Source organism: Cebus imitator, unplaced genomic scaffold (assembly GCF_001604975.1).
Source record: "Cebus imitator isolate Cc_AM_T3 unplaced genomic scaffold, Cebus_imitator-1.0 Scaffold209, whole genome shotgun sequence".
Lineage (NCBI taxonomy): Eukaryota > Metazoa > Chordata > Mammalia > Primates > Cebidae > Cebus > Cebus imitator.
Genome location: NW_016107524.1, coordinates 351,547 through 366,884, shown reverse-complemented (window position 1 = coordinate 366,884; position 15,338 = coordinate 351,547). Strand labels below are relative to the sequence as shown.

The 15,338-nt window shown below is 34.6% G+C and overlaps 1 protein-coding gene across 30 annotated transcripts in view; it reads right to left on the bottom strand.

Moving 5' to 3' along the window:
* The window catches only part of NRXN1 (neurexin 1), a 1,144,745-nt gene that overhangs the window by 830,333 nt on the left and 299,074 nt on the right, over nucleotides 1-15,338 (bottom strand). The gene's annotated exons all lie outside the window — the stretch shown is intronic.

Genomic DNA, 15,338 nt, shown 5'->3' with positions numbered 1-15,338 from the left:
ATGTGCATTAGCATCACCATAAATGTTTATCAAAACTGCACACCCCAGAACTCACCACATCTATTGTGTCAGACTGAGCAAGAAACCCAGAAATCTGCATTTCAAAGATACTTCCCAGGTGACTGTGCAACCAAATTAGAGGATTTTTCATAGCTATCAATTTATACACAAGCAATACAGAGCACTAGAAAGTGACAATGAAGATGCAAACCAGTTTGCACATTAAAAATTCTTCTGATCTGATCCAGTTGCATGATTTGTATCAGGCATGCCTTGTTTTCTTTTGGCCATTCACATGATAGGCCCAGTTCTTTATCTTATATCTTGCCTATATGCTGTTACTGTCAGAGAAAAGGCAAATTTAAGTTTTATTTGAAATGTCTGCCTTCCTCTGGGTCATGTGTGACCTTTAAGTTCTTCAAAGATTCTTAAAAATATGTCAGTATCACACATATATATACGTGACCAACAGGCTTATATATATCACCTTTCAGGCAGGAAGTAAAACCACATGTACTTTCATAATGTAAAATGAAATAGAAAGGTAAATATTTTAAAATATAATTCATTTCCCGTATGTTTACAGGCATGTGTCTATAGACATAAAAAAATGTGTAGTTTTCTTCCCAGAAGAAAGAAAAAAAAGTAAAAGGAAAAGAAGTAGTCAATTGAAGGAGAGAAAATAAATTTCTGGGAATATACTGTTCCCAACTCAATGTTCTCAGCCAGTAATTAAGCACCATAATTACTATTAGAATAAAAATACTTCAGGCCAGTCCTGAAGTCAGTGATCAGCTGCTAAGAGGAGCAGTAGTTATCAACATCATGAGAATAACAGTGGTAACAAAGCAAAGCAGTGTGATCAGTACTTTATACTGAATGAAGAGTCAGATATTTAAATCACATTTTCTTTCTATAATTTTGAAAGAAAATTAAAGTATTAAAAATAAACAAATAGTACTTGTTTTGAACTACAGATACTTATGTATTACAGTATTGTTCTATATGTCTTATGGATGGAAAGAACTCCTAGTTTTAATGCAAAATAGAGCAAAACTGATTTGACCCCAATTTTCCTTTAAACCTATACCTCAAAAAAGTACTTTAAAGCTGAAGTAAAGACTATCTGTGTCGATGCAACACATATTTTTGTAGGCTTTTGTTCCTTGTTGTCCATCCTTTCACATACTATATCCCTCTCACGTCTGCTTTTCTATCTATAGCATCCAGCTCGCTTATGATCCATATTTCCAAATTAAAGGAAGAAATAGAGGCAGCAAAGCTGAATGTAAAAAACAGAAAGTTGATCTCAGTAGACTTTCTTCCAACACACTGCGTTCCGTTTTCTGTGTTCCGATTCACACTCAATGATTTGTGTATTGTTAACAACTAGCTCAGATTCCAGTGTGGCCAGTACTCTCAAAAACAGACACTATTCCTAACCAAAAAGATGGCAAGCTACCCCAAGAACAGCATGATTAATGTAACTGTCCTGTCACTCACCTACTGAAATATCTAATGAAGAAAAAGCTTCTATTAAATATACTATAAATAAGTCTTTAACATTTGGAGCTTTAAATGATACAACAGAGAAGCATTTGTGTAGACTGAAAACTATTTTTATTGTTGATTCAATCAGCAGTTTGTAAGGTTGCCAGGCAATGGATCAGTACACTTACAGAAAAATCAGATTTAATTAGACTAATTCATTGATAAAAACAAACCAAACCAAGACAAGTAAAAATTGGGAAACAATTTATTTTTATTGCTCACATCATTGACTGAGCCAAAATTTTGTTTAAATTATTTTTGTTTCTTTTATATTATGACAAATTAGAGAAAACAAAAAACGATCTTCCTACTGATTGCTGCATTTGAGATGGGAAATGAGCATTAAGTGATGAATGCCCAATAGTGACCAATAAATCATTTAGTTATCTCTGTAGACATTTCTGTTTTCCTGTAATGTTTTGTTTCTTTAGATACATAATACAATTGCACTTAATAATGAAAAAGTAAATATAACCATGATTTATTATTTTTATTGGGATACCAAAAGCAATTGTCACATAAGGACACCAATGTGGATGGAGAATTGGCATGATCTTCTAAATTTGCTGATTTTGGAGAAGATTAATATTTGATAATACAGTCTTGACAATGATTAACCACTGAAAATGAGGTTAAAGACAGTCGATTTTCCATCGGTTTACTCAATGGTATATAATGGTTTATAAAGGTATTTCTAAGAATGGAAATTGAATTTAACTAGCAAAGATTTTAATTTTAACCTATAAGTAAAATGTATTTTTTAAATGCTCTAACTACCTAAGAACTCTATTTTTTTCATGTTTGTATATTTGCATGTATGTGTGTGGGAGGTGTAGTTCTGAGATGTTTATGTTTCGTAGTTCATTTGCCTTAACTATTAAAAGTTATTCTTGGTCAGGCGTGGTGGCTTACACTTGTAATACCAGCAGTGTGGGAGGCCAAGGCAGGTTGATCACGAGGTCAAGAGTTCAAGACCAGCCTAACAGAGTGAAACCCCATCTCTACTAAAAATACAAAAATTAGCCTAGCGTGGTGGTACACGCCTGTAATCCCAGCTACTCAGGAGGCTCAGACAGGAGGATCACTTGAACCTGGGAGGCAGAGGTTACAGTGAGTCGAGATTGTGCCACTGCACTCCAGCCTGTACGACAGAGCAAGACTCCAAGACTCCGTCTCAAAAAAGAAAAAAATAAAAGGTATTCTTAAATTACTTGAAGCCAGTGGTACTAAACCAGGGGTGATTTTGCCCCCCAAGGGACATTTGGCAACATCTAAGGGCAATTTTGCTTGTCACAACTAGGGGAGTGCCATTGGCATCTAGTGAGTAGAGGCCAAAGATGCTACTAACCATCCTAAAAGACACAGAACAGGCACCTATGACAAAGAATTATGAGGCCCCAAATGTCTACCATGCCGGTCTGTGGAAACCCTATTTTCTTTAAAACTTTGAAATTTGACCTTATTTTCAAGTAAATTTCTTAGTTCAGAGGAAGCACTAGTTTAAGGCAGCAACGGAACATTGCATGCTGGTAGTGCCACTCTGGCCCAGTGCTACTGGATGGGTAATGCATTTAAACTAGTTAATGTGAAACAAGGCATGCCCTTGTTTTAATTAAAACAAATGTAATTAATTTGTTTTAAAAAACACATTTTTTAAGAACAAATTTTTAATTTAATTTAAAAAAGGCAGGCCCTTATTTTATTTGGGATTCATATTAACTATTTTAAATGCATTACCCATCCAGTAGCACTGGGCTACTGAACAGGAATCTTCAAAAGCCCTCAGTGTTGTATTGCTTTCTGTATCTTTCTGTGACAATAAACATCATTACTTTCTGTTTTTATTAGGTGTGAAGATAGAATTCTAATGAACCATCAGATATCATAAAAAGGAAGTGAGAACAAGCACCTGGCTCAAAGGTCCACTGCCTGCTCATATAAGGTCCTCAATTCACTCTGGTATTCTATATAAAATAAATGAGCTGTAGAAAAATGCTTTTTATGGCAGTGTACCTAAGACTTAAAATGTTTCTCACCAGGAAGAACAAAATAAACCAAACATACACACATAACACCCAAAAACAACAACAACACTCTCTTTCTACTCTGTTGGCTAAAACGGCAGACACACTTCAAAGTATGCAGAGCATACGTTTCAGTACTAAATTATTGCAAATAAATAAATCCAGAGAACAGAAAATGAAATATATAGGACTTCAACGTATGCAAATGTCAATGAATAACAACTAGTTGAAAGACCAACATTTTAATATGCACCAAGACCAATTCTTGGGTTATAATATGCCAATGCAAATAAAACAAAATCAACTTAATGTGAAGAATTAGTTGAAGATACTCTATCCTTTTAACTATCTCCACTTGGCTGTTAGAGTGAAATGGTGTTAGACTATTCTCATTAACTTTTAAAAGCTTAGAGAAAAGGCAGAATTTTACACTTCTCAGAGTTAATAGGCCTTCTGTTTATTGCCAATCTTAAGTAAAAATTCACAAGCAGAAAGATGCCAAGACATATTTGCCTCTCTGGATACCTTTATAATTTTTAAAACAGTTCACCAAATCAATATTTACAGATTCTATATTTTAATTTATCTATACTTTTTAAATGCTAAAATTATTTTTATAATGCACTTAATGGCTTACAAAGATTAACACAACTAGCAAAGACAAAAAATCTAAAAATATAATGCAATGTATTTTCGTTACATTCAAGAATATAAGAAAAAGAGAAAAGAAGAACAATTAGATGGAGACAGAAAGAGGGGCACACAATTTACAGTCCTGGAGACTCACTTGTAGAAGCCACTGGAAATTTTGGAAATGTCAAATTATATCTCAATAAATAACTACAAAATATGATCTCAGAATATATCATATCCTAAGATACCACAGTCCCTCATTTTGGTAAGCCAGTGCTTGTCTTTTCTTTGCCCTGTCTTGTCTTTAAAAATATACATATCCTATTGTAATTCAGCAACTCTCTTTATCTCAGCCAATTAGTCCCATGCCCAAATGACTCACAAATACACAGCACAAATCTGTTTTCTTAGGTGCAGATCCACATAACTACCTATTTATTTGACATCTTCTGTTATATGACTTTAAGATATTTCCATTGTTATTGATAGCTCCCTCTGCTCCGTTCTATAACCTATACATCTGTTGAACTGCCAGCTTTCCATTTTTACCACCTTCATCGAAAACATTATGATAGGAACTACTCCAATAGCTTTTTAATGGGCTCTCAGGCTTTTACTCCAAACCCCACTAATCTGTGCAAGTAAATCTGGTCTTATTAGCTCTTCATAAAATCTTTAAAAATTCCCCTTTGCAATTTTAAAATAATAACAAACTCTTTAATATGGCCAAAAAGACTTGGTCTTGAAACAAAATACCATTTCAGTCACATTTCGAACCCCCTGCTTCCTGTATTTCAGCTACTATGGACCTTCGTTTGAATTCTCCCAGCTCTCTTCTACCACAGAATCATTGAACATGCCATTTTTCCTCTACTACACTGAACACACTGAACATCTTTTATTCCTTTACATTGAACATCTTGTCACCTGGTTTACCCCATTCATCCTTCTGATTTTTCACAAATGCAATTTCTTTAGAAAAGTTTTCTCAGACCTTTTCACTAGGCCCAGCCTGCCTAAAAGAGTCTCATAGAGCTCCATGGTCCTCCATCTTCTTCCTGACATGCATGCAAATTTACATTTGTTTATGGAATTCCCTAGTGAGCATCTTTGTCCTTCGCAAGAATATTGATACAATTTGGCTGTGTCCCCACTCAAATCTTATCTTGAATTGTAGCTCTCATAATTCCCATCTGTTATAGGAGGGACCTGATGGGTGATAACTGAATCATGGGAGCAGCTTCCACCATGAAAACCAGTTCTCTTGGTAGTGAATAAGTCTCACAAGACCTGATGGTTTTATAAGGGTAGCAACCCCTTTTGCTTGGTTTTCATTCTCTCTTGTCTGCCGCCATGTAAGACATGTCTTTCACCTTCTGCCATTATTGTGAGGCCTCCCAGCCATGTGGAACTGTGAGTTCCTTAAACTTTTTCTTTATAAATTACCCAGTCTCGGGTATGCCTTTATCAGCAGTATGAAAATTAATCAATACAGATATCAAAGAGGGTAGAAACCATGCCCTTATTTTTGCTCATTACTAGACCCTTAAGTCTAACATCAATTATTGGCACTTAATGCCTGTCCAACAAATACTTGTCAAGTGAATAAATGGATATTATAGTGGTATCTTGAATTAAGAATAATAAAAGTCAGCCAGGTGCAGTGGCTCATGCCTGTAATACCAGCACTTTGGGAGGCCAAGGTGGGTGAATCACCTGAGGTCAGGAGTTTGAGACCAGTCTGGTCAACATGATGATACCTAATCTCTACTAAAAATATAAAAAATTAGCTGGGTGTGGTGGCAGGCAACTGTAATCCCAGCCACTCAGGAGGCTGAGGCAGGAGAATTACTTGAACCTAGGAGGCAGAGGTTGCAGTGAGCTGAGATCATGCCACTGCACTCCAGCCTGGACAACAAGAGCAAAGCTCCATCTCAAAAAAAANAAAAAAAAAAAAAAAAAAAAAAAAAAAAAAAAAAAAAAAAAAAAAAAAAAAAAAAAGATAAAAGTCAACTATTTGAGATGATGGTACTAATTTCTGAACCATTGATACATTGTATGGAAAGACACATAATGGCAGAAAATGCCAGTGTTTGAAAATTATTAGGGTAACATAATGCCCCAAGGCCAATAACAAATTCTTACATATGGAACTCTTATAATACTGTTTATACACACTGTTTTGATACTCAGGATGCTCTATGGGACAGAGGATATTATTCTCATTTTATCAAGAGAAAACTGAGATTAGAAAAAGTTAAGCAATCATTAAAGTGAACCTACGACCAACAGAATGGTAAAAATTTTTGCAATCTACCCATCTGACAAAGGGCTAATATCCAGAATCTACAAGAACTAAAATAGATTTACAAGAAAAAAACAAACAAGCCCATCCAAAAGTGGGTGAAGGATATGAACAGACACTTTTAAAAAGAAGACATACATGAGGCCAACAAACATATGAAAAAATGCTCATCATCACTGGTCATCAGAGAAATGCAAATCAAAACCACATTGAGATACCATCTCATGCCAGGTAGAATGGTGATCATTAAAAAATCTGGAGACAACAGATGCTGGAGAGGATATGGAGAAATAGGAACACTTTTACATTGTTTGTGGGAGTGTAAACTAGTTTAACCATTGTGGAAGACAGTGTGGGGATTCCTCAAGGATCTAGAAACAGAAATTCCATTTGATCCAGCAATCCCATTACTGGGTATATGCCCAAAGGACTATAAAGCACATTCATCGCGGCACTATTTACAATAGCAAGGACCTGGAACCAACCCAAATGCCCATCAGTGATAGTCTGGACAAAGAAAATGTGGCACATATCCACCATGGAATACTATGCAGCCATAAAAAATGATGAGTTCATTTCTTTTGTAGAGACATGGATAAATCTGGAAACCATCATTTTCAGCAAACTGACACAAGAACAGAAAATCAAACACCACATGTTCTCACTCATAGGCAGGTGTTGAACAATGAGAGCACATGGACACAGGGAGGGGAGCATCACACACTGGGGTCTGTTGGGGTGGGGGGGCTAGGGGATGAGCAGTGGGAGGGAGGGTGGAGAGAGAGAATGAGGGGAGAAATGTCAGGTATAGGTGATGAGGGATGGAGGCAGCAAACCACCTTGCCATGAATGTACCTATGCAACAGTCTTGCATGATCTGCACATGTACCCCAGAATCTAAAGTAAAATAATAAAAAAAAAATTAAGTAACTTTCTCAAAGTCTTTTAAAATGTAAATGATAGAGTTCGGATTTGAACCCAGGTTGTTGTAATTTCAAAGTCCACGACCTTAACCTCTATGCTACAGAGCATTAGTAATGTCTAAATTTAGGTGACTGTTTGGAAGAGAAGGTCATGAATACTTAATGTTAATAATCTTCATTCATTTAATAATTTTGAATGATTGCCCTCTATAACAGAGACTTCTTCTACATTTCATCTAAATATACAAGGGTAAAACTTTGCAATTTTTAAAATTGCAGTATTAACTATACAATGGGGTCATTTAGTGAAAGTCATTTATGAATATGAACAAAGATTTCATTCTAAAAACACCCACTGCCAGTAGCCCAAAAACATTATACCTAGGTTCTCAGGTGGAAAAAAGCCTTTCTCTTAAAACAGATCTTTCTTCTTTTTTTTTTTTAATCAACAGCACAACATTTTTGTCAGAAAACACTAAGGAATATCAACTAATCAAAGACACCTGTACCTGTAGCTGGGCACACAAAAGGTTTATCAAGGAAGGTTTATGGAAAGCAAATGTTCTCCAAATATGCAAATCCAAAAAAGGAAGGACAAGGCCCAGTGAACCCTATCTGCAGACAGCACAGAGTAACTGAGTAACCACAGAGTAATTATTAAATATTTCACTGAATTATGTTTTACATCATGTTAACCTGAAGAAAAATAAATAAATCTTGCTTAATTCAGTGAAATTGCTGGTTTTACGAAGAACCTATTGGGGACCAATATTTTATAATTCAATATTGGTGATGCACTGGGTAAATTTTCTCATTAATGACACAGTATCATCAAACTGCATAAATGTTCCACTGACCCTAACTTATTTGCTACTGACCTCCATAGGTTGCTGGAAGTAGCAGTTGTGCATGTATTCCAAATTTAAAAAGCAATTTTTTACTTCCAGTGACAGCTCTGTGACTGACTTTAATCAATACAGACCCGTTTAATAGCTAATTTATTCAGAAATGAAATAATGTCACACAAAAAAGCTCTTCTTTCCTTTTTCAGTAACAGTATGGAATCTGCGGATTTCTAAGCAATAGCAGAAGAATACTTCAGCCTCTCAGGCATTACAGTAAGCAGAGAATGCATGAGGTCTTTTGTGGAAATGGTAGATAACAGTAGCTTTTCTGAAATCTCACTCAATTTTTTAATTGGCAATTAATCCAATGAAACCTTTAAATTTGGGGAGTGGGAGGAGGAAATATTTCAATAATCACATACTAAAAATGACTTGCTAAAGAAAGGCCCTGGGGCTCTCAGATATACTAAGAACAAACAAGCAAGTTTCTCCCGTACCTGGGAAGACAAAAGCCTCACAGTCACAATGTTAAAAGGCAAGCAGGACTCCAGAGGTTAAAGACTAGCATCCTGATGGCATAATTAGGCAACTGGATGCAAAGCCAGAAGAGTTCTGGAGGGGCAGTTAGAATTGTCACCAGATCTTTCCTGGCTAAGTCACTAAATGTCTCTAAGCCTTAGTTTTCTTGTCTTTAGAAGACTTGATTTGGCTCATTGATCTCTTAGGCCTAGTCTAGGATTAAAGCACCAAAGCTTCTAAACTTTCAGAAGGAATTTTACCTACCAAGAAAGATAAAACTGGACTTCGTATTTGTGAGTTCTAATTCACAGAAAATGTTGACATTTTTTATATCATTGTATGTCATAAATCTGTGATATCAAAAATTCTTACAAATCCTTATGATTATGGATTTTCTGATAGCACAGTAGAAATCGACCAAGGTCATTAGGTTCATTGAAGATATTTTATTAATGAGAATTACTTTTTGATTAAAAAGTGCATATTAATATTGTTTTCAAGATACCTCCATTATGCAATATGACTGAAAACACAAAATACGAGTCACAAAGTAAAATGTAACTCCATTTCTTTAAAATACTTCCACACACATCCATTTAAAAATATTTGGATAAACCACATAAAATGTCTATTATGCATCTATTTTTTACCTAAGCAAACCTGCCATTTTATACCTTTTAAAGTGAATGAATTTGTTTGTACGTGTGTATAACATGAATTAAAATGCTAAATAATTCCAACAATCAACATGATATCCTGTATTATCAGAATCTTTCTAAATAAAACAAGCTTTTATGGGCTACTTTATTTCATTGGTCCTTCTCTATTCCATAATGACAAGCTTTAAATAAATATTTACTTATGTATGTTATTTTCCTAAATGCACATAGCAAGAGGGGAATTTTAACATTGTTTTCATTATTTTATAGGAAGTATCACAAATTATGTAAGTATCTTGTCCAATGGGACATAATATGAAGATTGGCTAAAGTCTTTTGGGGCTTAAAAAGTTAATACATCAAAGGGAATTATGTGGAGTTACCCAGGCATATGTCTTTTATTGTCATTTAAATATAATAGAATTTGATTACTTTTATGGTTACTTCGAATCCTGAAAAAATTATCTGTGATTTAAAAATTCAATTGGCAGCATAAACAGTGTCATCAGTTGACACTGATTTCTCTAAGCCCTTTAGCCTTTGTATCACTTCTACTCGTACAAATAATGCTTTGTATATTTCTCAAGCAAGTTTTTCATCTTATTTTGTCTTTAAATTCTAAGTAGCTTTAAAAATTGTGCCATTGTTTCATCTATTCTTCCTCTCCAATTTTGTTAGGCATTTAGTGATAGTGGGCTTTGGTGGAAACTTATCCCATGCTCAGACCCAGGGGCATGAGTCCTGATTAGCGAAGACATTCTTGGTAGTACCCTTCTAATGCCTGTAACTGACTTAGGAAAGGGCCAGTGACACTGGAGGAAAGATGCTAGGGAACTTACAGGCAAGGTTCTCATTTGAAATACACACCCAGCATCCTAGTTTATCTAAGAACACAGTTATATGAGGATGAAATGCATGAAACTACTACACTCATTTTGTGATCACAGTGGGACGTGACTAAGGGCAAAAGCCAATATCCTGAAGACAGAAGAGTGAAGATGGCCAGGTTCTGAAGAACCTAGAGCCATCAAACTACCTGAGCTTTGGATTTTTGGTTGTGTGACCTGATAAACTGGCATATTTTCTACTGAAAGAAAAAGATCACATTTGTGTGTGTGTATGCGTTTGACTGTTGAATATGTGTGCCTGTCTACTTACATTTATATAAAATGTCAATAAGGTGTTAATGATGATGTTTAATGAGTTTTTTTTCTAGTGTTCTTTCTTGGCAGAATTAAAGTCGGTTATAATTTTCCCCACTTTTTAGGCATTTTCCTATATTTAGTGTAGGAGGGTTAAAAGGACAAGGAGGAAGGAGGCGAAAAGATGGAATAAAAATTCATTTTGGAATCATAAATTTATTATTAAAGAAAAATGACTTGAAGCAATTCACTTTTGGAGTATCCTTCATAATCAATAACTTCCCACAGCTTGGTTCACGAACCATATTTTCAGTTGAATTAGTAACAAAGGAAACAATTAGATATGATCATCAACCTTTTCGTGCATTAATGCCAGAGCAAATTAACTCCTACCACTAAAATTACTCCTTCTGCCTGTCAAAAACTCTGAAGGCTACGACTTACTGCACTCAGGGCATAATTGTGTCTCCCTGCCTGCATAAAACTGACACATAAAATCAATATTAATTAAAAAAAGATCAAACCTGTCCTCACTATCTTATTTGGCTGTCTCTTCAACATGGGGTTGTTTATGACAGAACAAACCAGAGTCTAGACTTAACTGATTCCCCCTGCCAAATAATAAATGATCCATTTACTCATTTGATCTATTAGTAAGTATCTATTTCCCTAAAGATGAAGTAATGCATAGTGTAACTTTGAAAAAGGACCCAATATCTAACTATAAATTCATCTAGACTATCTACCACACTTTGCCATGAATATATATTTTTTGTTCTACACATCTGTACTCTCTATTTTCCCCATTGCCCAAATGCTCTTAATACAAGAAAAAAATAATAATTTTATCATAAGTCCAGGATCACTATGCCCTGCAGAATGTATATAATTTATTTGACATTTTATATTTCCTAATAAAATGTGTATAATTTTAAGTTTTATTGTTATTACACATTTATTTTAATATAAAAGTAGAGATTTTCTAAAATGTTGAGAAGAATGGGTGAACTCAGGAGACTTCTCATTTTCATCAGGTGGCTTTACAAATTTGTGCCTTAGGTTATGAAGTTTCATGATACTTCTTTTCCTTTCTCTCTTCTACTTTCTGCATGCTGGCTTTCCACAGAGCACCTTAATGAATAAAATGGCAACAATTCCAGAGAATGTTACCATCACCCTAGTTATCTCAAACTCATTGACCCACAGAAACAGAAAACACAGTATTAGTTTCTTCTATTCTTTCCTGCTCACAGGGACACCTTTCGGCCATCTCTGAGAGCTGGGAGCCTATACGATGTGAGATATTTTCGTATTACCATCAAAACTCATTCAAACAATATCTGCTTTAATAAGTTGGTGTTTACTTGCCAACAAATATCAAGAACTCACAACCACAAAAAAGAATTAAAAAGGAAAAGAAAATAGAAGAAATATAAGTGGTTTATGAATATTCAATCAATCACTTTTAAGCATAGGTACTTTTATCACTTATTTGTGCCTATTTTAACAATTTATGCTTAAGATATAGGAAAATGAAGTATAGCTTAAACCTTTGACTAATGTTTCAAAGAGAAATAAATTTAACTTTAAGAGTTACATATATTTACATATATATGTATATATACATATATACATATATATATATATTTTATCCTTTTCTGCCCTCAAATTATCACTTATATATAGAGTACATCACTTCCACCGTCCAAATGATTTGGATTGCTCTATAGAAACCCAAGCCTATATGACTGTAGGCAAATTATTTAATTTCCGCATCTCAGTGTTCTAATTCATGAAATAAGCATCTTAATAATACTCACCTAATAGATCCCTTGAGAGGATTAAATGAGTCCTCAATAAATGGTAGCTGATACTATTAATAAATAACATTGGCAGATCCTAACAGACTCATATAGACAATATTTCAAGAAATATTCTCCACAACATTACTTACTTCCATATGTTCACATTAAAGATGAGAAAAATTGATTTTGATTTTCCAAGGTCAGTAGATAGACCCAAAGTCATCCTCCAATTAGCTGGTGGCATAGACTGAATAAGTGGACAGACAATGTTCAAGGTCACTAGAACTTGCTGTAGCACATTTCACAATTGTAGCCAAAATAAAAACATAAGAAATGGTAGTGGATTCCAAAGTAATATTGACATTTTCACTATAAAGAGATAACAAAATTTAGAACATTTAAATATTTTAAAGGGTTTGTTTTCTCTTCTATGACAAAAATTTGATTTTACTTTTTGTAAAAGTGCATTAGTGAGTGATTTGCTTTTTGAACTTGAGTTTAGGTGGGTCCCTACCATGTCTTTGTTGCTATCAGTTTGTACAGTTAAAATCTAAATGCCTTGGTTTCCTTCTAGGAATGAGTGAACTATGTACTTAAAGTCACTGAAATTTTAAAGCGGGCCTACTCGTAACAAAATTAAAAAGGAGATGTTAATAGAGGGTGGCAAACTAACTAAAGGAAACTGCTCAGCATTTTTATGTCAGAAAATATTTAAAATGAGACAGTTTCCTACATCAGTAGTTTATGTTAGCTGGGAAATCAGAAAGGGAAGTTGGGAGAGTATCTGAAGAAAGGGAACATTTAATGAAGATTAAATAATCAGATTTAATGCTAAGCACTTCCCATATCAATTACGTTTTCTAGAAATCCAATGAGCAAGGTAATTTGCAGATAAAAAACTGAATGTCAGTTAATTTGACAAATGTCAAAGGCATTTTTAAAACTTTGAATCTTGTCGAATGAATTTAACTATCACGTGGTCTTCTAAACCCTCACTAGAGTCTCATCTTCTGCATTCTTATTTATAAAACAACCCTAGGCTTCCTTTTGGTGTTAAAACAGTATTCTACCTTGAAAAGAAGCAAGAAATGACTACTTTATACTGAATTTATTCAATGGAAAAAGAATTTGATCACAAATTTCCAGCAAATTACTGGTTTGTGACAGAATGCAAATTAATGGAAAGAGAAAGGCTCCTTCTTCCTAGAGTCACCATTTACTCACTAGCTTTGAAACTAATTCTAACCCAAGATTGCCCTTAAACCATGGCTAAACACTAACTGCAATCCTTACAAACACCATAACTATGCAGAGTGGAATTATCACCCACACTGAGCCTTTTCTTCCAAGCATTATTTCTGATTTCACATGTGTTGAGAACATTTATATACAAGACCTGAGCTACACAATTTTAAAAGGTATTACTTGCAAAATATAAGCTGTGTCTTTAAAGTCACATGTTTTTATAGTGTTACAAAAATGAATAATATAAAATCATCATAGTTAATTTCTAATAATGTAAAAAATAATATTTTTTAAATGAAGCTAAGAAGATAATATTTGTAAACACAAGAAATCCTGAATGTGGAACAAATAAGAATGAATAGCAAAGAGGCCATTAAGACCTCACAAGGGCTCATGTCCCCAGATATAAGCACTTGGTCACTATAAATAAGAAAATATTTTCTTTCTAATAATAACAATAACAACAATAATTATAGTAAGATATAATTGTTACTACTTGTTGGGAATCTATTAAATCTGAATTACTCCATTCATATTTTTAAAGGGTTTGTATATATACACAGTTTTTCAGACACAGGGTATACAAACCCATATACATATAAAGGGTTCTTCATATACAGTTCTATTGACCTTCAGAAACTTGTTTTCCCCATTTTATAGATGAACAAATTGAGGTACAGGCTACTTAAGTGACTTCACTGAAGCAAAACCCACGTAGAGAGACAGTACCTATTCAATTAGTTGTCATGCACTGAGATTTAGATTGTGAACATGTATATTGATAATACTATTATTGTTACATGACACTGTAAAAAATACTGTTCTTTTCTTGGGAAATAAACACATGCTTAGCACAGAATGTTAAAAGCAGCATGGAGTAGTACAAGATAAAATTAAACATTTCCTTTCAAGATTAAAGCAACAAATGACCACAAAGGGAAACAATGATAACTGAATCATAATTTTCTGACTATCAGTTGGTGCTTCTGTATTTCTGCTTTGTGCCCTCTCAGTGAAAAGCAACTATGAGCCTGTAGTCTCCAGTTGAGTATGCAGCTGGAAGGCATGCACCATCATGGTTAATTAGGCAGGCTTCAGAATCCAGCAGGCAGAATGGAATCTTAGCTCTATCACTTCCTAGCTAGGCAAACTTGGACAAGCATTTAATCTCTCCAAAGCTCTGTTACTTATCTATACAATAAAGTCAATAATAGTAGCTATATGAAATGACTATGGCTAGAATTAAATAAGGCAAGCGCCAGCACAGTACTTGGTCCATTGTAAGTGCTCAGTAAATCACAGGTATTTTTATGTGTGTAGCTACCTCTCCAGGATTGAAAAGGAACTGCTATAACTTTTTCCTCTAGAGGTACTACCACGAATAAGTACTCCCCTCCCATCCTCTTCATTTTCTCTTTCCATTGAGAAAACCAATTCTAACATGAACATGGCATTTCTCTCTGTGTCTTGGCATAGCCCATTATTTCTTGATTCACTATAGGGTTAATAGATGGTGGTGAGACACAGGATGGTGTATTAGTCCCTTCTCATGCTGCCAATAAAAACATACCCAAGACTGGGTCATTTACAAAGGAAAGACGTTTAATTGATTCACAGATCAGCATGGCAGGGAAGGCCTCAGGAAATTTACAATCATGGTGGAAGGAGAAGCAAACATGTCCTTCTT